The 25891-nt window shown below is 39.0% G+C and overlaps 1 long non-coding RNA gene across 1 annotated transcript; it reads right to left on the bottom strand.

Moving 5' to 3' along the window:
- Nucleotides 1-12627: 12627 nt before the first annotated feature.
- On the bottom strand, nt 12628-21478 carry LOC138685134 (uncharacterized). Its single transcript, XR_011324396.1, has 3 exons — nt 18720-21478; nt 13983-14115; nt 12628-12747 (listed from the first exon to the last, which is right to left on the bottom strand). It is a non-coding gene; the product is annotated as an uncharacterized lncRNA (long non-coding RNA).
- Nucleotides 21479-25891: the final 4413 nt, after the last annotated feature.

Below are 25891 nucleotides of genomic sequence, written 5' to 3'. Positions count from 1 at the left end.
GTATACCCTCTCCTTAGTTTTCTTAGGTAAGCTTACTCTAGACCTTGTTTTAAAATGGCTGCCTCTTCACTGATCATAATGTATGGGATAGATGATGGAAAGTAGAAGATATCTAATATGTGATCTGTGAGAGCAGAGATTACTACCCAAGGTTATAGAATTGATGACTCTCATAACTACTCTTTCCTGTCAAAACCAAAATTTAAAATTCCATCACTAGCACAAAAAGGATAATGTAGCAAATTCCAGCAGCATGTACTAAAACCTTTTTTAATAGATAGACATATATCAACAGATCGATAGACATCTGTGTTCATGCAGATAATCACTGAATTAAAATAGAGAAGTCTATTCAGTTGTCATCCTGACACATACAAGAGAAGGATTGACCTTTGTGGCTTCAAATGCTCATGGTCTGTAACCTAAAATGTGATTTCTGATACCATTTTTTCTGGTTTGGAAGTCTGGCTTCAAGGATCAACACTGCAATGAACATGCAGGAATAATTAGATCTGAGAAAGGCCTCTAGATACCACTGTAACACCTTTTAGGCCTTAAATAAAACAAAATAGTGACTCTAGTTTGCTTTTATTTTTCATTTAAAAGCAGAAATAAAAACACAATAAAACAAACTAAATTTATTAGTGATAATGTAATTATTTATGAACTTCGGTCCAGATCACCAAATTTCCCAAAGGAATTAGGTGAATAAATGTCTTCTAGTGATTTGGAGATTGCTTTTGAGCTCAGTTTTGGGGAAATCTTACGTAACTCCTAATAGAAGCATCACAAATGCACACCTTGCTATCTGAGAAGCACTAGATCTAGGTGGTTCTTCAGACTTTCGGGGAGAATGAAAGTGTAGAGACCTATTTTTTTAAAAAAAATCACTGTCTTAAGATTGACTGTTGCTTTTCAATGCCTTACAGACTTGGTTACTGTCTGCAACTGTGGGCATTTACCTAGAGGGCTATTGCAGGAGAGAGCACCAACTGCACACTGGTTTGAGAAAACTAAGATACTTAACCTGCCTCATATGGACCCCTCTGTCTGAAAGGGATCACATGAATAGCCCTGAGTGGGCTTGTACCTTACAGTACTTATTATGGCATTATTTGTAACTCAGATTATGATGTTCTTCTGTGATTGTAGTGTTTTTTCTTCACAAAGAGGTACTCCATGCCAGTACGTTAAGATGACTTGCATCAGAATTGCAGAAATGGATTGCAACTCTCATAACAAAAGAATCTTAACCTGCCACTATTCCTGTAATTTATATAAAATCTCTAAAAAAGCAACATCTGAGCTGGGAGAAGCTATTTCAGTGACATGTCACTGTGTGCATCATACTCTTATCCCCTGTAAGTAAAGGCGATGTGTCTTTTCTGTTCTCTCATGGGCCATACTGAGTTGGAGGTAATTAGTTTAGACTACCTCTAGCAGCCCTGAATTACTTTAACTATTCTATAATAGTCCAGGCACAGCGAGGCCTTTCAGAGACATCAGGATATCCTCCTTGCCCTCCTGCTGCTGCCCAGGGCAGCACGAATCTCTCATGTGATTCTTCAAATAGCTAACGCATTGCTTGATGCCTGCTAGAATGGCGCTGTAAACCTACATTTTGGAAACTCCAGCCAATCAAAGGTGTTTTTCTGTTCAGTTTTCTAATAATTCAAGAAAAAAACAAATGTTTTGGATTCTCTCATCAAAATTGTGTCCCATGAGTATCCAAAGTTTCAGTATAGTCTCAAGAGAGAAGAATGGTGTTAAATAGGATTAAAAGTTAATGAAATATTTTATGACAGTATTTTACCATAGCAACTGAAAGTTAGATCTGAGCATTGTATAAATATTAATATTACTCTCCTCATCTCAGTCCTAAAGGACTTGGGGAAGGTGTATGGAGGGGGAAGGATCTCATTTTTATGGTTCTAAAATTCAAACGTGAAAGAGGAAGAGAGATTAGGTTACAAAAATAAGGTACTGCAAAACTTGCCTACTGGCCTGTAATCTTCTGGAAGTACAGCTGCAGTGGGTTTTTAAACAGGTGCTCTGATTATAGAGCATAACAAACATGTTGGGCTTTGTAGTGCATTTAATATCTTATAAACAGCTAGGCTAATTTGGGCAAGGCTAATGGATTAGCTCAAATGGTACTAATGTAAAAGGTCTGCAATTATATCTGTGTACATTAAAGCTAAAATTTTGGTACTCTCAGTTCCCCAACCTGCGCATCTCAGAGCAGAGCCTGCTTCAGGCACGGGCAGTGGATGCCTGGAGGCTACGGCGAATTCACAGTGCCCACCTGGTCAATGCAACAGGGAGGTTGAGTTGCTCCTGCTTCTGATCGCTGGGTTTAGTTTTTGATCCTGTAGCTGTATAGTTTTTTGTAACAGGAAAGAAGTTGAAAATGAGCTTGGTGTCTTGAGGTACTCCGCTGTCATTTATATTTGCCTCCTCTTCAGAAATCTGTGTCTGTGTTTTTTTAAAGTGCAAACCTAGCTAGTATTACACCCCAACTGTCCCTATGTTTTGTGTTTTCTGAGGTTCACTTTAGCAGGATACTGCAAGCCTCTGCTACCTTGAGACTAAATGGGCTATGCTTCCAAACAAGAATAACAATCTAAAAAAGTGAATGAAGACTAATTCTCCTGTAACATAAGATGGCTTTCCACAGTGTTAGGACTAATGGGGGGAAATAATCAAAGTATTTTTTTGCGTGTGAAAAAACAGAGTCAAGAACCCAGTGCAATGCCCTGTCCCCAACACCATTGGTCTTGTTTGGGACAGCGGCTCTTCAGGTTGTAAACATGTAAATTTCGTGTTTCCTATGAAATTATGGAGGTACCTCAGAGGCCCAAACTGGAACTGTAGCCCCACATCAGCTGCAGTGCCTGCATGTACCTGTATGGTACACAGTTGTAGCTTTAGGATTTGTAAGGAACACTATATTTTACAAAGTCACTTTTTTAGCAAGATTTTTTGTCAGAAAGAATCTGTATACCCTCGAAATTCAATTCAAATGTAATAATAATTTTCAGTACTGTAGTTCATTGCATAGTCAGAAACGGTTAAGCGACTCAGATATTTTTGCAGGTTCTGGGAGTTTTTCTAACAGCTGACACATTTAAGTTTTAATATTTATGCTCAGTTGAATTTTGACACCTAAAATATCAGGAATTGATGTGACCTTTTAAGATTTCTACTTTGTTTTTATTTGAATCGCTGCTGTTCTTTCAAGCATCTGCTTGGTGGCATACTGTGGAGGAACACTTATTATTAGATTGTTTATTTTAAGAACAATGATATAATAGATATGTCATTGTTAGTTGAAATACAAAATATAAAAAATAGGATATAAAGCTGGCAACTCAAATTCATGTTTCTGGGAGGCGTCTTAGACAGTGAATCCATTTCTTACTCCACTTGTTCCACAAGAGAACTAGGTTCTTTCATAGCTACACTAATGCCACATGAGCCATTGTGGTTCAAAATGTGGAATTTCAGATCTGATGCCGAAATCCAAAAGAACAATGAGATTAAAAGTATGCCACAGCTTCAATGTGGCATTTCCCATTTAAGGAAGAATATTATAAGAGAAAGAGATTAACCTTCTCATGCTGTAAAAATTCAAAGGTTAAGCCCAAAGGATTTAGAGCAAGCACACAGGGTGGCTTAAGCCAGAAAACAGTTTCTAGCCTGAATCCCAGAGTTGCAAAGACACTTATCTCAGCCCAATTAAGTTCCTTGAACTCTAGATGTCTATGGATGTATATAAATCTCCCTGAAATCCTGTAGTAAACCAACAGTAAAGTATCTGCTATTCAAATGACCAAATGATTTAAGTCATGCTCCTTTCTACCAACCAGATCTAGCAGTGGCATAACACTCAATCCTGGTGCTGTATCACTTTTTAACATATTGCATCATGGATATATTACTCAAGATCACTTTAGATTTTATGTGTGCTTCATTATGCAATCTTAAAAGCCTAAAATGTGATATAATGGAACATTTAGCTCAAAGATAAGGAAAACAGCACGCTGCACTTTGTAGCCATTTGATATCCTGACAGGAAAGGGAACTGACACATGATAAAGAAATAAATAGCACTAGCAGTGAATTATGGCTAGCACGGATCCATTCATGCATTATTTAGCTGGTATCACGACACAGTTCACTTCAGAATTGGCCAGGCCACCATTTTGCATTCCTTCAAATAGACTTGTTTCCCGTGTAAAGAACTGACAGGAGCAAATAAAATTAAAATATACATGCAAATGGTAGGCAGAAGTATGAAATAACAAACCCAAGGGCAAATGTGCACATCCTGTCAATTCCCAAACCATGAGGGAAATAAAGTATTCAAACATTATGGTGATTCATAACGTATAAAGAGCCGATAATGTAAAGCAGTTGTGATGATACTCTATTGCACAGGACGTAGAACTTCCCTGAATTATGTTTTCCTTCTTTCAGTTAAAGACTTTTATGAAAAACATTTTTTTAAATTAACATTGAGGGAAAATCCAGTGCTGTCTATGTTAAATCCCGTTACGGTTAGTATCCTCACTGTCAAGATCATAATTCTGTAACAGTCTCTTTGATTAACAAAGCTGCTTGAGCACCTTGATTCTTTCTGTTAAACATATGTTCTATTTCTTTCATTGTTCCCGTAGCTGCAGAACTGTCTTCAATTTATTAACACCCAAAAGTTAAGAGAAAGCAATAAGCTGATTAATGACATGTAAAGGGGAAACTCAAGAACATAAATCCAGGACATCCTTCCTGGTGCAAAGAAGGGATCTTCCATAGGCTCAGGGCTTCAGAGCTAAAATCAGAGAGGAAAAAAGAAAAAAAAAAAAAGAAAAAAATCCCACAAGTATTTTCTTCTGTTTGCCATTTTATATTGGCTGGCTGAGGTGTCCCCGCGGGCACCAGGCTGCTGATGGCCCAGCTTGTCCTGAGAGTCCGAACAGGTTGACACCGCCACCAGTGCAGTCTGCCTCTGTCCTCCCTGCCCACTCCAGGAGGCAGCCCCCTGCTCGTCCTGCCTGGTTCTTGCTTGGCAGAGCGTTTACCCTCTGACATTACGCACATGGTCCTGTGTTACGGATCCACCTTTGTGAAGATGTTCATTCTCTTCCTTCTTTCTCTTTTTTTCAGTGCTGTTAATCTTGAGACGTCCTGGCTATCTGTGTTATTTTTTTAATTGCTATTTCCAAGGAATTTGACACACATTCTTTTTCAATTATTTCCTACTTTCTTGTTAATTTTAGCAACTGAAATAAATTTCATGATTTTATCCTTTGGCGCTTCATTTCAGATATGTAAATACAAAGTACGTTTAACTAATGCCTGTTCAAAATAATACAGAACACTAATAATAGGAAACTCTTTTCTTGATTAATTTGTCAAGCATGGATCTTTGCACAGAGTATCTCAGTTTTTGTAGTATTAATCTGAGTTGCTGCTGATGAAATGAGAATATGTGAGGTTTCACAACAAGAACATAAATTCCAATTAACAACGAAACAGAAGAAAGAATTAATTCAATAGACTATGTACACCAAAAGAATGTAGCAGTTGTTGCTGTTGAAGTAATAAATATTATAAATACTTCTTACATTTTCATAGTCTCCACATGCCAGTAGCTAAACAAGGTTGAGAAAAAAAAATCAATAATAAATTACACTCTTTGCAAACATTAATAAATATTCCTGTTACTTCTACAGCCCCTATACAAGAATCCAAAATAATAAATCATAATGCTTGTTTCATTTTTCCATTTGGCCACCATCCAGACAAAAGCAGGTGAAGAGATTAAAAAGAGTTGTTGGAGAATTTTTTTCATTCAGTTATCTGTCTGTCCCTTCATTGTTTCCTTGATAGTGCTATTATTTTCATTTTCACATACAACACAGTTTTTTGTGTCCAATTAGAGTTTTGTAATTTATGAAATACTAGCTCTGGCAACAGGGTATAATTATATACACGATAGGGATAAACAAATGCAGTTAAAAAATGGTAGTACTCCTAGCTAGAGGACCAGTGCAGAAATTGTGTCTGTGATATAATATATGCAATTAATTCCAGACAAATCCACAGAAGTTCATACTCTTCAGGGCACATGAAGGAAGGAGAAGAAGCATTGGAAAGGAGGTGAAGAATTCTAAAATTTGGTTGTCTTTTATGGGGAAGTTTTCATAGAGGAAAAAAGGAAAGGAAATTATATAGTTAAAAATGAGCATAAATACTATAGCTTTGTTCAAATACTATAGATCCTTATATAGAGAGATCCTCAGTAGTATGAAGAATGCAAAAAATCAGGACAGCTCATGTAAATGAGTCTGGAAATTGGGTTTGTCTAAAATATCTGGAACTTCATAAGATTAAAAAAAAAGTTGCTTTAAATTGAAGTATATTTATTTAAGTAAATTTACTTAATTTACTTAATTTTTTAAGGTAAGGGAAGAGCAGAAACAGGACCAGGGGTTTTGGTATCCATTTAAATAAAGTCTTAGCAGGGAGATGATACTGTCATTTGTCACTTCCCACAAATATAGGGGGCTGCCCCACGTGAAGAAAACTCAGATCGGGCTCTTCTTCCTCCTCCTCCTCCTGCCTTTTCTCTGTGAGACAACAGGTACTGGTTTCACCCCGAGAAGGCTGCTGATGCTTGTGAGAGGGAGCTGTTGGGTGCTGGGGCCAGCTCTTGGTAGGAATTGCAGGGTAGGAGGAGGCAGTGCAGCGCGGGGGTGCCCCTCAGTCAGTGACTGGTGGTGGGACTCCCATAGGTGACCAGGGCAGTGGGACTCCGTGGGTGGCCAGTGGTGGGACTCCCACAGGTGACCAGCAGTGACTCAGCCCTGTGTGTCCCCAAGGGGTCTCGGCCCAGGCACTGCGGGCAGGGGGAGGACAGGCTGCAAACCTGACTTGGGATTTCTGGGCAGAGCAGACACTGCACTGAATCCAAGGAATTCCTTTAACTCAAAACAGCACAACTGCCTTGACAACGCTTTCCCCTATTTCGTCTCTGCAAGGGATGTCACGTCAGCAGTCGGCACATTAAGCTTGTATCTGAATTTTAAATCAGAAAATTAAGGATGTTTGGGCCTCAGTTTAGCCTGCAATAGTGTTTTTGGGGGCCAGAAACTCAAAACCGGGTTTCGCATTTGATGTGACTTCCTCTCTCCTTATTTTCTGGCACCTTCCCCTTTCAAGAAGGAAGAGGGTGGCTGGGTAGAAGAAGAATGAGCAGAGCCTTTCTCTGTTCCTGTGTTAATTATCTTGAATTTCTAGAGGGAGGTCTGGCAGAGAAAGAAAAGTTTCTGTTATATCCATTGTATTTTTCATCCATTCTGTTGGCATTATTGCAGCAGGAAAGAATCTTTAGCTTTAAGGGTTAAACAGGAACCCTTTTCACTGGTACTCAAATGGCTGAATGATGCTAATGGCAAAAAAATCTTTAAAGCCATACCTGCTACATAGCTGCCCATAATGTTTTGCATAGACCTTTCTCTCCCGATAATGGGACAAAACATTAGTGCTTGTTTTCCACCGTAACTGCAAACCTTTTCTCATGCTACATCCCGTTTATTTTCTTACAGTCCTTAGGGAGGGGAGGGGTTGGGGCGGGGGATTGAAGAAATAAAACCTGGAATCTCAAAGAGTGTTCTGCAGAACATAAGCATTCAGATATCAGGGATATCTGAATCTGTGAAGAGACAGTTAATATTGTGGTTCTTTGCAACAAATACTGTGCTTAAAGGTCATTCATGACAGGGGCTTTGAGAGCATCTGTTGCTAGGAACACACAGGCTGAATCTCATTATCGAAAACTATTTGAGTGACAATCATCACGATGTTTCACTATTCATTATCTTTTCTGCTTGGCAAGAGATGTGTACCCTCTTTCCATCATTCCTGCTACCCAACAAATATGTCAGACATTTTTCAGTTTGACAATTGTGACCTCAAAATCACCTATTTCAGGTTTTATTTTATTTGTATTTTACACTGCAAAGTGGAATATTTGTTATCTTGAAGCAAATGATTAAGGAGACATTACCCCATGGATACTCTAGCCGCTGAGCATGATAAAGAGGTGAATACAGTTCAAACAGTGCAGCCGTCTAGTTCATTTAAGCAAACTATAGTTTGAATGTTTCCTCAATGACTTAACAATATTATTCACATTTGAATCTTCGCTTGAAGTTTGCTTCCCATTCTCTTAAGAAACCCCCACTGCAGTACAGAGTGGCAATACTGGCCCTGGGGAGGAACGCTAGTACCAGCCCTCTCAAAGGTCTATGTTGTCTTCATTTGTAGGGAGAAGGAATTTAGTATCTTTACAATCTGATTGAAGAGAAGATTTTCTGAAGAAAAAAAATATAATCAAGGATGTTGACAGGCTGATTCATATTGTTTCATTTATTAGGTTAATTAAGCATGCTTATCTTTTAATTGTAAACCTATATTATGTTTTGATTCTTTAACATATTTAGCAATATATATGTTAAATTAAAAGCCTTTAAATTTTCCATATCAAAATACAGCTTCCACACAAACATGATGCAATATCATCAACATAGAGCTCTACTCATTTGAAAGATTTTGCTAGTTCTGCTGCTATTCCTCCGTTAAAAGCCCTGGAAATGTCATCTGTTCATCTAACAAAGAAAACATCCTTTTTGGTCAAAAATGTTCACTCCTCCTAGTCCAATGGAAAGCATGAGGATCAAACAATTTTGCCATTAGCTTGGAAATTCTAAGTCTAGGAACTGCTGTATTAAACACTCAGCTGGACATGAGAAACAGGAATGGCTGTGAATTCCTGGCTCTGCAATGCCATTAACCGGTAAAGCTGACCTTGTGGAGGAGCTCTTTGCAGTATCTGAACACCATACAACAACAACCTGAACTGTAGCAGCTTTTTCTTTCCTACTGAAATAAATCCCCTGCCCCGCCGGGCACAGCCCCCTGCTTGTCCAACCCACCATGCTCTCTCATACAGTTGGGAGCTTGGCAAAGATGCCTAAGAAAATCCCCAGGTTGTGAAAGAACTGCAGCGAAGCTAACTGAGAAATAAGAAAGGTAAAATTATGGGGAGATGTAGGTTTTTGAGATTGGGTCATTGCTTGCTCAAGGATGCAAAAGTAAGATGACATGGCAAGATATAAAATCTTAAAGGCAAAAAAGGGTGGTGAGTCAAGAGCTGTAGGATCATCAGGTCGAGCTGTCCATTGGTTAGGTCACTGCTGTAGCTGGCGTGTTGGTGTTGACAGAAGACCGCAGCCTTTGCTCCATCCATCAAGGGATGGTGGCAACACTGGTGTTCAGCCCAACTGGCTGGTTAGAGCCTAGCTGTCTTTAGAGTGTGTTGGCCAGCAAACAGTAGCTTTATACTTTTACATTCCTGCTTGCAGCGGCTCTTTGTGCACACTTGAAGATGCCCAGACTTGCCGAGGAGAGGGGGGCAGCACTGCATGGTCAATAGCAGTTTATGAACCTGTGAGCAGGATTTTGAAAATTTGTCTCATATCATAGCAACTAGCAGTCCTCTTGGAGTACAAAGGCAGTGAGTGTATTGAATCATAATATTATGAACCACAACAACCCCCTGAAATGTAGAACATGTTTAAATGCTGGTGTCTTACAATCTGGTTTACAGTGTGACTCACAGCTACAAGTGAAACACACTGCTATACCTCAAAACAGATTACCAATAGACTACACAAATCCTGTTTGACACTTACATGTCTGTCATATTTTGTTTTGTGTACCAATGCAAGGATGACATTTAATAACTTAAATTTGCAGCAGCTGAAATGGTAATATCAGTTTCTAGCAGCTAACTTACAAGCAATATTGGGAGTTTGAACATTCTGTCATTTGTTATAGAAACCCAGAATGATATAGCTAATATAGATTTTTTTCTCCCATAAACACTTAAGGTATACATTCACATATAGCACTTTTGAAAAATTTAGGATCAGGATCCAGTGGTGTCAGTAGTATTACTTATCTATTAATCTACTGACTACCATATGATACATGTTGCAAAATTTTGTTATTTCAGTGTTCGTAACTCTGTTTAGTTTTCTGCCACATTGCCTCTACACATCACTGAAAATCTCATTTATTGATTTTTACTGACAATGGCAGCAAACACAGATTTCCTATTTTGTATATTATATGTGCATATACAGGATAGCCATCCTAAATTATTTAGTTTCCCAGTATATGGCATATTTTTGCAAACAAGAATCAGCACATGCCAACACAGAATTCTTAAATAATGTATTGGTTTCCCTTACGCTATGCATAAAGTGTTTTCCCTGAGCATCTTTCTGTCCAAAGAGAAAATCATGAGCACTCAAAAAACCAAATGCATAACAGTACAAACATAAATCCCTGTGGGCGTATTCCTCATCATGCTCCTACCTGTGTCATCCTTCATCTTTTTGTAAAGTGGGTATATAGTACAATCAGATCTGAAAAGCTGATTTATTCCTCTTTTCACAATGGTAAATGAAGATACAAAATGCAGAACAGCAAGAAATTTGATCCTTGGTCCTCCATAAGCGTCTTTTGTTTGCTCTGAAGTACCAGCTGTATTTCAGGTCAGTAGAGATTAAAGTGTATTGAAGCAGCTATAGCAGTTGCCATAAAATGGCTTTCATTTCCCAGCAGTCACTAAAGTGATCATCTATTACCAGGTTTTTTATGCTATCCTTAGGAGATACCTAACATCTGAAACAAAATAGTTGGCAAATACTGATTCTGTACTCTGGGAAACTGGCACATGTACACTGCTTTCCTACTTCTAGATACAATATGTATTACTCTTTTCATTACTATTAAAATATATATTCTCTGAGCTGGTCACTACTAAATTTCTAAATGCACAGAATTCATAATTAGGCCTAGATTTTCAAGAGTACTTGGTGTATGCAGAGGTCTCTTGGAAATGCAGTAGTTATTCAGGTGAGCTACTTTACATCTGCCAGAAACAAACTTAACAGGAATAGCCATATCTAGTGAAGAGGAAAAACTAACTTGAACTAGCATAGTCTTCCATTTTTTTTAATCTTCAGAGAGTGATTATTTCACCTGTTTGTGTTCCATGCAGTAATATGATAATCTTAAATTACTACAGAGTGGTTATTAAAAGTACTGCTGTGCAGAAAATGTTGTCATCTGAATACATCTTACTTTATGTCCTATTTATGACAGTGGTAGTGGTGTCAGAGCTGCTTATAACCTATGGTCCTCACAATGCTGGGTCCTTGGCTGTTATCCAAACTATATATGATTTATTTTATTTATGATTCCTGCAAACAGAAATATTTGCTCCAATATTCAATAAAGATTGTGTGCCACTCACATACATATCCTCCTCCCATTGTCATTGTTCACAAATGTCTTTTGTGGAATGTCTGCTCCTTTGCAATGTAAATGCTTTTAGTGGGCTTCAGTTTCCTCCAGTTTTGAAAGTAGTGTAGGAAAGGGAAAACAATTTTTGAAAAAAAGAAAAAAACACCTTCTTACCTTTAATTAAATCATTCAAAATCCTAATAAAAATTGTTTGTCTTTTCTTCTACTTTAAACGGCACAAATCGGTTTTGAGTTGGGATATTATACATCAGTGATCTACAAAATCATGAAGGCAGTGGATAATGTGCTTTCAGAGTTGTTATTCACTAAATCCCACAATCTGAGAATGAAAGGGCAATCAGACAAATCAGCAGAAACCATTTTAAAACACATAAGGGAAGGTAGATAGCAAACTACTGGACTTCTTTGCCACACAGATTTGCTGTGGAGGCAGACAAAGGTCCTCAGAGTCAAAACAGGAGCTAGACAAATTCATGAGTTCAGCTTCATAAATGGACACCGTAACATATCACTCCCGATGGTGTTGTTGGACATAGGGAGGAAAGGTGCATTTCCTAGTGGCCAGTTACAAACAAAAGCACATCAGAGTAAAAGCAGCTCCCCCCTGGGAAGGCGAGGATGGTCTCGAAAGTGAGGCAGACCTGGTGCAGCCCCGGGAGTGCAGGTAATACTTCTTGCTACTTCCAAACTTTTTGTCTGGTTCCCAGTTCTGATGGAGGAGTGTCATGGTTTAACCCCAGCCAGCAACTAAGCACCATGCAGCCACTTACTCCCCCCCCCCCCCCCCAGTGGGATGGGGGAGAAAATCAGGAAAAAAACCCACAAAACTCATGGGTTGAGATAAGAACGGTTTAATAGAACAGAAAAGAAGAAACTAATAATGATAATAATAACAATATTAAAATGACAATAATAATAATAAAAGCATTGGAATATACAAGTGATGCACAATGCAATAGCTCACCACTTGCCAACTTATGCCCAGTTAGTTCCTGAGCAGCAATCCCCCCCACCCCCACTCCCCCCAGTTTATATACTGGACACGATGTCACATGGTATGGAATACCCCCTTTGGCCAGTTTGGGTCAGCTGCCCTGGCTGTGTCCCCTTCCAACTAATTGTGCCCCTCCAGCCTTCTCGCTGGCTGGGCATGAGAAGCTGAAAAATCCTTGACTTAGTCTAAACACTGCTTAGCAACAACTGAAAACATCAGTGTTATCAACATTCTTCTCATACTGAACCCAAGATATAACACTATACCAGCTACTTGGAAGACAATTAACTCTACCGCAGCCAAAACCAGGACAGGAAGCCTTCTCTTGAAGATGGGAACACCTACGCTATGACCTGTGAGAGAAACATATGCAGACATTTTAGTCAAGTATTTCAGCATAGTTTCTAAAATTAGATTTCATTTTGCAGTATTTAATATTGTCTTCTGCTTGCCCACAGCACGTTTTTAACACACATTCCCTGGATAGGAGTTTGACATGTGTTTAAAGATCACAAAATAGGATAGTTTTGCATCTGATTTTAATGATACAACATTACTTCAGCAATGTTCAGGAGAAAGAATTTCAGTTCAGTCTTTAAGCAAATTTTTGCCTTTGATAGGTGCCTTTTCTTGTTTTTCTTACTACACACAGTTTGGTACCTTTCAGTTCCAATGTGAAGTAACACACTGAGGTATGAAGTTGCTGTGGAAAAGTAATTTCTCACTGATGCTGACATATGAAAAGACAGACTTTTGCCAGACTATTTCTGGGAATAAGTTTGAGTGATCATTCTCTATGAAATTAAGGTAAGGAGTTTTGATTCTAAAACAATGTAACAGAGAGTTCTTCAGGAAATGCCTTATTTTTGACAAACTGCCTGGCACAGAGAGGGAAATCACATTACTGATTAAAACCAGCAAATGTAATGAGAATCTAGTTTTCATAAAAATAATACAAGCTGTGTGAGCTGAATGAGAGAATTATATTTTTTGTTGTTTATTTGTGACTGTAGCTACACATTAAAATATAAATATTAATAAGGACTATAATAGTTATCATATTTCACATTTTGTCTAGATTTTTGCCACATCAGTCTAATTCAAATAAATACCAATGAGCTGCATTAAAAATAAATCTTCAATAAATGGAACAGCATGTACCTTTTTCTTTGGAATTACTTTGCTTAAAAAGATTACTTTTATTTGCACATGTTCCACTTTGATTTCTGCAAATAGTGTGATTGTTAAAGGGCCACAGATATAATCAATAAAAATAGCTGAATTGGCCTAGAAAACATGAAATAGCTGATTTTATACAGAGAAGAGTAGAGCATTTTGTTACTTGGCACATAAAGATGAGAGAGTCCCAGAAAGAAGGACTTAGAAAAGGCAATCATAAACAGCCAATGTTTTTGCATTCCTGCTTTTGGTGGTTTCTTGTGCTTACTTTGCTACTGAACTCTTGGTTTAAAGTCTTCATGTGTGAAAAGGCGAAGGCAAAGGCCTTAAGAAATGGCTTAGCTTGATTCAAGGTGAGATTTGCCAGTAGTTGCAGGAGCATAGCAGTATCCTGTCCACATCACTTCACCTCTACACAGAAATCCCACCGGGGTTGAGCTGATGAGCAGTCATAAAGGAGTCAGTGTTTGTTGTATGCAAGGCAACGTTCCTGAGTCAGATAAAAAGACCAAATTGTAGGTGGAGGAAAAGTTTGCTGTTGCCTACCAAAAAAAAAAAAAAAAAAAAGCTATATATATTAGCCTGTACTATGCAACACATGCAGTTTTAAAGCAATACAGGTGAAGAAGGGTGGCCTTCCTGGCTGTTCAGTGTGCTGGCTGTAGAAAGTCCTATGGCCTGATTTTTGCTTTAGCTATGGCACCCACAGCTCATTTCTATTATTTCTTACTGAATGGAGAACCCCAGCTGATGTGCCAAGAAGCAGAAGCTGTCAAAATACCGGTGAACACTTGTGCTCTCAGATGAACTGCACCTCTGCTGTCTTAAATCCAAGCATGAACAAGGGAACTTCATTGAAAAAGTTGCAATATTTGACAGCACCTTGAAACAGGGCACAGAAAGAAAAATACACATTTCATCCATTGTTTATTCTGCATTTCAATTTATCTCCATCTCCTGCTATTTTATTTCTGTAACTGTATTACCTTATTTTGCAAAGTACTTTAGGGATAAAGTGTCAAGAAAGACAAAAAGAGAAAAATGTATCTCTTGGTATCTCTTGATTTAGATGGATTTCATAGAGATAGGAGATGCTTCAAATATTTATTAACATCACCTGTTGGATTGTTCCAAAATGACTTCTGAATCACAAAGAATGAATTAGTTCCAGGAAATTAAAGTTCATTAAATAGTCTTGTTCACAAAGTAATCAGTAATCAACAGTAATTCTTCAATTTAAAAAACTGTCTTTCTAATGGCCAATGTAATGCTTACTTCAGGTTAAAAGAGCATGTGTTTCTAGTTTGTCTGTCACAGCAGAAGATGTTGGTAAATTTGCAGTATGCTGACACTCCTCCTTATCTGTCTGCACTCCTGTACTTGGAGAAAATCACTAGCAGTTGTGATAAGCAGGAACCTGAACCTAGAGCTGACAGATGGTTGGCTTTTACAAGGTGAATCATATTTCTTAAAATGTACAGCAGAGGAATTTTACCCTGTGAAAAGGAGAGTGACAGTTATGGAGGTCTGTCTTTGTGGTGGAAAGCCAGGAAGTTGCACTAACCAAAACTACCACTTCTGTGTGAACCATAGGGAATGTTTCCATGTTATTATGGGAGCTTGTAAAACAAGGATCCAAATGTACCAGTAAAAAAAAATGTATAAATTCCTACACACTTATATTCATTTTCTTTCTTCTTTCTCCTCCTTCACACTCAGTAGTTGCCTCTTAAGGGACTTACCATCTTTGGTTGTTCCTTGGTCTGTGAGATGTGTGTTGCTATATACGCATGTGTGTACAAACATATAGATGCATTTATATATGCATGTAGATAAATAAACCAGTTATAGACCAGCTATGTAATGACTGGACTGCAATTGATTAAGAACTACAAGTGTGCTACAGCAAATAGGGTGCAGAGGTAGACGGAAGAGCTTGGTTTTCTTTTGGGACAACTCTTCTGCTTAAACTTAGACGTAATCACAGCAAGAGCTGTGCTCTGTTTGTGTAGTACTTAGCATATTGGTGTACTCATGGTAAATACCAGTGAAATGGCAAGGCACATGTAATCATTAAATCTTGCTATGGCATGGATATCAGAGGTCACCACGTTCACCTCCAGGAGGTACTTTGAATTCTTCAGAAATTGATAAGAGGATGTGGACTGGTGGTATCTTTCAATACACCTTGAGGCTGTACAGGGGGATCTGGACAGGCTGGATTGATGGGCAAGGCCAATTGTGTGAGGTTCAACAAGGCCAAGTGCCGGGTCCTGCACTTCGGTCACGGCAACCCCATGCAGCGCTACAGGCTTGGGGAAGAGTGGCTGGAAAGCTGCGCAGCAGAAGAAGACCTGGGGGTGCTGGTTGACAGCCGGCTGGATATGAGCCAGCAGTGTGCCCAGGTGGCCAAGAAGGCCAATGGCGTCCTGGTCTGTATCAGAAATAGTGTGGCCAGCAGGAGCAGGGAGGTGGTTGTTCCCCTGTACTCGGCACTGGTGAGGCCGCACCTCGAGTACCTTGTTCAGTTTTGGGCCCCTCACTACAAGAAAGATATTGAGATGCTGGAGTGTGTCCAGAGAAGAGCAACAAAGCTGGTGGAGTGTCTAGAGAACAAGTCTTATGAGGAGCGGCTGAGGGAACTGAAGCTGTTTAGTCTGGAGAAAAGGAGGCCGAGGAGAGACCTCATCGCTCTCTACAACTACCTGAAAGGGGGTTGTAGTGAGGTGGGTGCTGGTCTCTTCTGTCAGGTGGCTGGAGATAGGACGAGAGGAAATGGCCTCAAGTTGTGGCAGGGGAGGTTTAGGTTGGATATTAGGAAAAATTTCTTTACTGAGAGGGTTGTCAGGCATTGGAACAGGCTGCCCAGGGAAGTGGTTGAGTCACCATCTCTGGAGGTGTTCAAAAAGCGCGTTGACATAGTTTAGTGGGCAGGGTTGATGGCTGGACTTGATGATCTTAAAGGTCTTTTCCAACCTAAATGATTCTATGATTCTATGATTAACAGGTCTGAATATACTGCAGAATGAAGGGCAGTTGGAAACTTACCACTTTAGACATGTAAAAGATGGGACACCGGATCATTAAAATAAAAACTGTGAAAAGCTGAGCAAGTAATTGCAATAAAATAGAAAGCAATAAGCATATCAAAAGTAATGAGTAGTAAGCGCACACACAGAAAAAATTGGTACTATCACTGACTATACTGCATCCGCTGTTGAATAAGGATTAATTACTGCTCCCATTGCAGCTGTGAACAAGATAAAAAAAAAAGAAATACCACCTTCCTTATGGATGGAGGAATAGACAATAGAGAGCCAATAAAGGGAGAATAAAAGCACACCTCTGTATAATGAATCTAAGCTCTACTGTGGCTATTTGCACAGGAGTGTTAGCGTGGGGAGAAACTTGCACTGCTGAGCTGTATATTTTATTTCTCCCTATATCCTGTAGTTCCTGTGGCCTGGATTTATACCAGCTGTGACAAGGTGCAGCAGAAATCTCCATTTAGCTCTATTTTCTGACCAAACAGTCCATTTACTCCAGCTGTGCATTCTTTATCAGGATTTGGCCCTTTGTATAAAGGTGAATGCTTCTTTGGCTGTGGTCCCAGTGGGGTGTTTGATAACTTTGTCAGAAAGAATCAAGAGAATGTAATGACTGAACAAATAATAGGCTGTCAAGGAGACTTGAGTTACAGGAGCCGAAGGATAGTCTGAAATGCTTTGCTCTTCAAAGAAACCTAGAAAAACTTTGTCTTAATTTGGCCTTCAGAACTTTGACATCAGCCTTGGCTTGTCTGCAAGCATCAACTCAAACACAGGAATTTATATGGATAGCTAGTCCTCATGAGAGGTTTGTGGAAGGCTGCTTTCCCTCAGGTCAGCTACATATGGCATAAGAAGCTACCGCAACTTTTTTTTCACCTTGATTCCTTTATGAAAAGTCTTAACAGATTGTACTAGAAAATAATTCTGCTTTAGCTTCTTTTAAACTACTCAAACAAGGAATTATCCCTATTATAGAAGATTAAAAACACACAGAAAAACTATGTATTTCTATGGGGTTTTTAATATATTTTTAGTAGCTCTCTTGAAGCACATTTCAATCAGTGAATTCATTGACACTAAAGTCAGTGGGTATTCTTAGAGAAATAATCTATAGTTTTTATTTTATAGACAGATATACAGTAAGAGGCAAATAGAATAAAGTTCAATGCTCAATATGTTTAACCAACACCAGCTTCTGACTTTGAAAAGAGTTTTGTAGGGCAAATACCCTTTGAAGACCACAAAAAAATCTTCCCAAGCCCCGGGGGCCTGGCTGTCACCTTCCCCCAGGCCAGCTGGGGAGATGATATTATGGGGAGGGGAGGGGGCAGACCCACTTGCTCTTGCAGATCTGGGAACACTCTTTTGGAGCTGCACCACCAACCTGCTGAGACACAGAGGCTTGATGCTGCTGTGATGGACAACCAGGCGCTAATACAGCCGTTCACTAAAGTGATTGTTTGCCACTCACAAAAGTAGTTTAATTAGGCCCAGCTTTGAGCTGAGGGTTGGTCCAGATGACCTCCAGAGGTCCCTTCTGTGATTTGTGAACACTGACTGTACTCTGAAAGAATTTCTGTGTTCCTCAGAAGCCCGACAACTGCATGATTGCACTGAAACTCATGCAGGGGAAGAGGAAACACTGATTCTGTTTGCTTGTCTGCATACTGATAGCCATCATCTCAGGCCTAGCCATTGAGCGAGAGGCTGCCTTACCCAAAGTATCCCACTCTAACCGTCCATTGAAGCTGTAATAAAAATTCAGTTTCATTTGGCCAGAGAAATGAGAAGACACTTGGAATTAGGGCAGATTTGTAGCCAGTTCACTTCTCTGCAGTGATGTATCCATAGGTCCCTTCTTCCAGGACATCCATTGTGAGGGTTAGTTGTAAAATACAGGAAGAATTCTCAGGTTATGGCAACAGCACTCCCTACAGCCCCCAAAATAATCAGCTCCAAAATGAGGTTTTGTCAGTTAAGTAAGGGAAGTTTATTTACAGAATACCTTTTAAGCTGTACATATTTTAAGCTTACACACCGACTCCTAGTTTGGGAACTTAAGCTGTGTTTATTTTTAAAGAAGGGTGTCAGTTCACCTTTAAATGGTTCACCTTTTCACATCGTTGATTCTCTGCTATGGAAAGTATTTCTTCTCTCTTCATATCATGATTCAGCTCAGCTCAAGAAGTTAGATGTGCAAAGGCATGACACGCATCTATCTCCCATTTCTGCATTCCACACAATAAACAAATGAAGAACAGGAACAACATGCAGTACAAAGATTAAGAAATTACATTTCTGTGCAGGCCTTTTTCTTTACCACTTAAGGCAATAAATCATTTCAATTAGACATAATTAAAACAGTTTGCATTTGAAATGTAAATTAAAATTGAATTCAGTATTATCCGGTTTCCCCCTTCCACATTCATCTCAACTATCAGGAGGATACTGCATATCTATCTACTCTTGGCATAGATTAAGTCATAACTTGCTTTTTTTTAATATATAATCTCTGGTTGTAATCAAGCACTGGTATATGGACTTTTATCATCAATTCCACAGTTACATAATCTTTTCTAAGTTCCTGTCCAGATACCTCCGGGCTTTAATTCCTTTATTGCCTTTTCTAATTTTCCCTTTTCATCTAAAATTAATTAGAGTACAGACTCTGTTGTCTTTTTGTTATTTCATTCAGCTTTCAGGGTGTTTTTGTTCTCCACCTAAACAGCAGTTCTGTGAAGATTTAATACACTGCCCTCATGTCTATGAGTGTGAACTCAACAAGAAGAGTGCCACAGCAGATACGGGCCAAAAATTATATAAAGAGAAATAAAGAAATCTTTTGTACTCCATTATGCAAAAATACAACATTATGATATTAGAGTGCACAGCAGTGGACTGATTAATTAAGATAATAAAACTGATGTAATTAAACATGACTTGGATTCCTTTTATTAGCCCTTCTGTTGTCAAATAAACCTTTCAAACCCTGTAAATAAGCAAGCCAAATGACAGTTTCAATTGGTATGCAGGGGATTTGAGTTACTTAATGTTGTAATTTTTTCCTGATTTTCACTCTTTTAGAGCATCAGGTCTAACGCTTGGAATAAACACATTGATTTGGTTGTATTGTCAGTGGGTCACTAATCAGAGAAATCATTGATTAGACAGTAATCTGACAATTAAGTCTGACATTGTCTCCGGTGCTTTGGCAATGGGGGGGCTGCATTTTTCTTTAAACTCAGACCTTGACCTTGTTGTTTTCACTGTCTGGAGACTGAAATGAGGATTCACAATAAGGACAATGCCTTTATCCTTTGTTTTCTTCCCTTGTTTTTTAGGGTTTTTTTTGGTTTTTTTTTTCTTTTTCCACTTCAGGGCTGATGTGTTTTTCTGCATTTATCTCTTTTTAAAATGAACATGCACCATTCCTGCATGTAAGTGACATTTTGACAGGATGTTAAAGCACTTTAACCATTTCCTCCCTTTTATTTCCTGAAAACTGATTTTTAGGATTCATTCATCCAAATGATGAAGTAACAATCTATAAACCTTCATTGGGGGGTGTCATTCTGGTTCCCTCTTGAGGAACTTGGAACATCACTGGGTAGCAAGTCTGATTGTGAGTCAATATTTCAGAGCTCCTCCAGCCCATGGGCTCAGCTCATCCAATGTGTACCAGCAGCACTCATGGAGAAAGGGAAGTGAAATGTGATGTTAATCTCCCTGGATAGTACTAGAATGAGTAATTCTTCCAATCTAGCAATAAGACACAATGTTAGTCTTGAAATTGGACACTTGGGCTCCAGTCCATCATTAATCAGAAAATCACTTGAGCATGTCTATACCTTTAGGCATGTGCTTAAGTGTTTTGCTGCAGTGGGGCAGGCTAAAGTAAATGCTTAAATGATTTGTCGAGCTTGTGTTTCAACATGTTGTTGTTAACATTTGTATATAGCAGCAGGAATGCATGTTGTTTTCCACACGTAGACTGAAGACAGTTATCAGACTCTCATTTCAATGAATTAAATCAACATCACTTTAAATTAACTCAGTTACATGAAGCTGTCAGTGCTGTCATAAGAAAAGATCCATTGTCACTCCGTGATCCAGGGGAAGTCAGTGATACTCTATCAGCTCACCAGAAACAAGACTTCACTTAGTACCACAGGATGCTCATCACCCCTCATTTTCAGAGAGTGTATTTCAGACCCAGCTATATTTTATATATCTTAGAAACATAAACAGAATTTAGCAGCCATATTTTAGAAGGCATTTACCTTTAACTTAGAACAAAGCTGTTGACAAGAGAAAATTAAAATCAACAGTTTGAGTACTACTTTTCTTTTTCCTAAGACTGCATGATATAGCATAGTGGTGCCTCATTATATACTGATGGATCTGAAACCCAGAGGTACAATATAGGGTTAAACTTATTTAAAGCAAGGGGGTTAGTCTTTTTTTCCCTTTCTCTATCTTAAAAAGTTTTCCCATTAAACAAACCTAAGCAGCTAAACAAATTTTAGGCAAAAAAGAAAATTTTTGAGGCATGCAGTAACTACTCAACCTGCATGGCCCAGTGCTTAACTTAGAAAATCTTCTGGTATTAGTAGAGAGAGAATTTAATAAAATAGTACTTCTCTCCTAAGAAGCCTGTACAAGCATTAATCAGTCTGTGTGAAGGATGGTTCCTGCTTGGTTTGTTCTCGGTTTGCACGCTTTGTTCCTTTGAAAAGGGAATGACTGGAAGAAAAGGAGATGGCTATTTCTGTGAGGAGTAACTAAGCACAGTGAGGTGCTGCCAAAGACTTCAGGGTGAGGCAAGAGATGAGGGAGTCACAGCAAGACAGCGCATCCTCAGGCAACCAAGTGTCCTCTAATTACAAAGAGAGGAGCTGTAGTTCATTTGCTAATAAAACCAGGCTATTGAGTCAGCATTTTAAGACTGCTTTAGGGAGTTCACTTTTAGATGGATGTCTGATTGATTTGGCTTTTGCAACAACTGATGTACATGATGAAGTAGTGCTGATTTTCCTCACCAGAAAATAAACTAGATCAGTACAGGATTATTGCTTAAATTCAGGGAAACTGCTCCAAGTTTATTACAATACAGGGCAGAATTTCAACACATTCAGTTGCTTCACTGCTCTTTGTTATTAATGGAAAGCTATCTATACAGAGCTAAATATTTGTATTCAAAAGGAATATGTAAACTTGTTCAAATTCTTTCTTTAAAAGATCCACTACAATATCCTGCCCCCCTCCCCCCCCCCCCCGCCGGCTTTTGTTTTCCTTCTTTTCTGTTCTCTCTCCACTTCTCCCACCCAGCATCCTGTTGAAATTGTTTATAGCACTGATACCAGAACGCTGGCCTGATGGAGAGCTCTGAAGTACTTTGGTACACATTTCTCAGTGGGGAAAAAATAGTATCCAACACATTCCACTTACTTAACCTCCCTTTTGATCAGCTGTCCCTCAATGGAAAGCCATCAGATTTCTGTTCTTTTTCTTCAATGATATGTTAGTGGCCTTCACTGCTTTTCTATCTATCTCCCACAATGAGTATCTGATAGTAGAAATGTAACACATTCAGCACTATCAATTTTAAACACAATACACAAGAGTAATAGATGTTAAAAATTGCCTTGGCCACATAGTATATTGTCAAAACATAGATTTCTTAGAGCAAACTCTGGGTTTAAATAAAAGGTGACATTGTTAACGAATGTCGTCAGAGTGATAAAGTGATAGATGCCTAGCCATTCCTCTCTATGGACCTTCCTGAACAGAGAGGCTGTATAAAAGAAAAGGATATTTGTCAAAGAAAATTGGATGGAAAACTAAGGTTTTATGACATTTATTGTCTTTTCTTCAGCTCCTGTCTACTATGGTAGTATATCAAAATGTTTGTATAACTTCTTATTTGGTTTAATTTTGAAGTAGATAGTGATGAAAGGTAGAAGCACACCTTAGAAAAGTCTCCCCCTCTTAGATTCATTTCACCTATATTGCCCTATCTCTGTGAATGAAATGAGAAAAAATAAACCACAGTATTTAGAAAGGCTATATCACCCTAGGCATCTGCATATAGAAGAATACATTAGAAAAAAAAAATCAGTCCCCCCCCAACTAATTTCTGAAATGAAATAAGGTTTTCATGCAAAAAGACATCTGCCAGAAAAGTGTTTACAATATCATAGTTTAATTAAGTGATTAGTTTAATGCATTCCTTATATCAAATCCTGGTTACCAGATAACTGATAACAATACAATGGCAAACAAAAGAGTATTTAATTCAATGCAATTTTATGCAAATATCCACCTTCCTGCATACAGTTTTGAGGACAGAACATGACAATAATCACCACCCATCACTCAGAAACCCAGCTACCTCTCCTCAAGTCATCCTTCCTGTAGCAGTGCTGGAACTCATGTATACTTCTGTCTGGATGCTAGTCTTGCCTGGCTATTTCCAACTAAGGTCCTTTCTAAAAAAGCACAACCAAAAAACCCCAATCATTTTCTTGGGCTGTCCAAGAGCAGAAGCAACATAACAGTTCCTCTCTGAGAGAGCTGCAGAACATGCCAATAAAGGCAATAGTTTCACTGTACTGTAAGTACATTAAAACTGCTGAAGAAATGTTCTTTACAGAAATATGCAAACTAGTAACAGCTCATCTGTAATATTCACCAATAGGCAGCATTGGCAAATACGCACTTATTTGCTACATGTAATCATTTTGATATTGTTTGCTCTTCTAATTCACAAGCCAAAATGCTTAAAATTCCAATTGACAGGTCTTTTTCATTATTATTCATTATGCTTTGTTAAAGCCATTTAATCATGCACAGGCCCTACAAAGGATTTCTTCCCCTTTCTCTTTTTAACAAACATGCTTTTGAAGGTAAGCTTGCATAGCAAATAACTTATCTGATAGAAATAATTACAGACAGCAACAGGGAAAAAAAATCTAATCTGCTGGGAATTGTTCTTTGCTTTCATTGTCCTGCAGCACTGTTTTACCAGAAAGTGCTCTGAATAATTTAGAGGCTGCTAATATGATTGCAGTATCTTCTGTTCACCACAACTGTTTGAGGTCACTATTCTATCTGGTTATATTTGATGCCCAAGGAAAAAGGAAGCTCTAAAACTGAAGGCAGCCTATCAAGTCAAAAGATCATTCCAGTTGAATTTTATAGGCCACTTAAGGTAGACAGTAAGAAGAGGCAAGTATTCAGGTGATTTTCAGAAATATGATGGTTTCAGAGGTTTATTTTCATAAAAACCCAAAATGAGAAAATAGATTATTAGATTCTCCTTACCCATAGTTTCATGTTAGTGAACTAAGAATTGTTACTTAAGTCAATAAATATAAGCCATTAAGAACATTAAGTTAGAAAGCCATCTTCTCCTTACTAACAAATTAGCACTCTGCAGCATAGTACCCGACTCTACCCTACTCAACCACAGATAGCTGAACCATGACCTTTCAATTCTCTTCTTCCCTCAAAGAAAGTATTTAAATTGAATGAAGATTAGCCACTTTCAAAGTTGCAAATAGCGGAGCGCTATATACAAAAAGTTTCTCAACTTCCTCTAGAAATATTTAAAAAAAACCCCCAACAAACAGGAAGTTGCATCTAGCAAGCCTTGACCTTAGAAGAATATCGTATTATTAGCAGCAATGCTAGTACTCTGCTACTACTAACCCAATTTACTGTGCATCAATCAAGCAAATAAGAGCATGTGTCTGAAATACTCCTGTTCTGAGATTCTGCCTCAATTTATTTACTTACAATTAGACAAAGATTAAATGAGGATAACATTACACATTTAGTTTCATCTACATTGCTGTTTATCTGTGGGAAGTAAGGTAAACTAGATGAAGTCAAGATCCACAGGGGGCATAAAACACTCAAGTTTTTGATTCAGCATTTTGTACCTAAGTAGTATTTATGATTTCTACTCGATATGAAGTCCAGTTCACATTGCCTCTGAATCATCCACAGTCAAGTTGGCAGGTATGGGAATATGGAGGAATGGCTGACTTTGAGTCTTTTTCAAAGATGTGAACATAGAAAATAGGTAGGAAAAGTTTGAGACTGCAGATATTTTCATACCATCTATTTCAGTAGACAGCTCACCCTTTAAGTTGAGAATGTGATAACAAAGCAACCCTAAGGGTCTTCAGCAACTTCAGAGGTAGTTTCCCCAGTTCAAACTTAAGAAAAAAAAGGTTAGTTATCCCTACACATCTAGGACAAGTCCCTCCACATTGCAGAAAAAGCAAAGAAAAGAACAGAGAAAAGATCACTGATGGTGATGGCTTCCTCTCCACCCCACACACCCTGAACCCCAGGGCATGAGGCAGTCAGGCACCAGCACAAGAAAAATAAGACAGCAGAATCCCAGTTTCTCCACAGACACCATTTGCCACCTGAAGAACCTGCTTACTTTGCCTGATGCCTAAAGCAAATCTACTCTCAACCTACTGAAGAGCACCTGCTCAGATCTGTGACAATTCTTCTGGTCTCCTGGTTCAGCTTCCCTGAGCACTGCAAGGAAACCATTGATACCACTCTTGTCCTTGATATGAGGCATAGCACCTCCACAGCATGTCTCTCTCAGGCAGAGAAAGGACCCCCCCCCAGCCATCTTTGTTCACTACACTTCTAGCCCCCTCAAGCTCACAAATCTCCTGCTCAGGCTCCTAAGACCCGGCCATAACTCAACCCCTACTCCTCCCTCAGCCACCCTCCTAGCCTGGCCTCCTTTACTGTCCTTTAATGAGGGCTCTAATTATTGCCAGGTGAGTGTAATTACTGCTAACGCTGGCCTGGGTTATTTCAAAGGTTCTTGGTTGCAGGCACTGGGCAGCAATGGGGTGAGAAAAGTAATTTTGGATCGTTTCCTAATTTGAGCTTGTTCTTCCAGTTATCTGCTGTAGCAGATTTTATGTCCTTGTTTTTGCATGAGCATTATATGTTGCAGTAACTGATTGCAGGGGTCTGCACTCCATTTGGTGCCAGTATTATTGAAATGGATTTGCATTAGGTGTCTGTGGCAAAGTTTCAGTCATGGGAGGCTGCAGGGTGGCCTCTGTGAGGAGAGGCCGAGGCTGCCCCACACCAGACACAGCCGGTCCCAGCCAGCCCCAAGGGCCTCACTGCAGCCCACGGCTCCCCTCAGCCACGGGTGTGGCACCCCAGGAGAAACCTATTTAAGAAAGGGCAAAAGCCCCAGGTGATAGTGTGAGGGGGAAGTTAA

This window comes from Haliaeetus albicilla, chromosome 4 (assembly GCF_947461875.1).
Source record: "Haliaeetus albicilla chromosome 4, bHalAlb1.1, whole genome shotgun sequence".
NCBI classification, from domain to species: Eukaryota; Metazoa; Chordata; class Aves; order Accipitriformes; family Accipitridae; genus Haliaeetus; species Haliaeetus albicilla.
This window is presented reverse-complemented; position numbering and strand designations above follow the sequence as displayed.